This window comes from Meleagris gallopavo, chromosome Z (genome assembly GCF_000146605.3).
Source record: "Meleagris gallopavo isolate NT-WF06-2002-E0010 breed Aviagen turkey brand Nicholas breeding stock chromosome Z, Turkey_5.1, whole genome shotgun sequence".
Taxonomy (NCBI): Eukaryota; Metazoa; Chordata; class Aves; order Galliformes; family Phasianidae; genus Meleagris; species Meleagris gallopavo.
Window position 1 is genome coordinate 62,326,086 of NC_015041.2, and position 248 is coordinate 62,326,333.

Genomic DNA, 248 nt, shown 5'->3' on the forward strand with positions numbered 1-248 from the left:
CACACTTGGAGCTTTTTTTTTCCTTCAAAAATACTCAGTTATTTCTTTTAATTCCAAGAAAGAAATGATTTATGTTGTTAACCTCTGTTTTAAATCACTTAAAAGAGTAGATATATTACCAATTAAAACGTTCTTTCTGAAGGTAACTGCAATCCAGAATATGGAATCTGACAAAAGACAATTTAAGGAACTCCAGGACAAATGAACTTTCAGATCATTTCAATGTATATACAAAGAAGCTATGATTT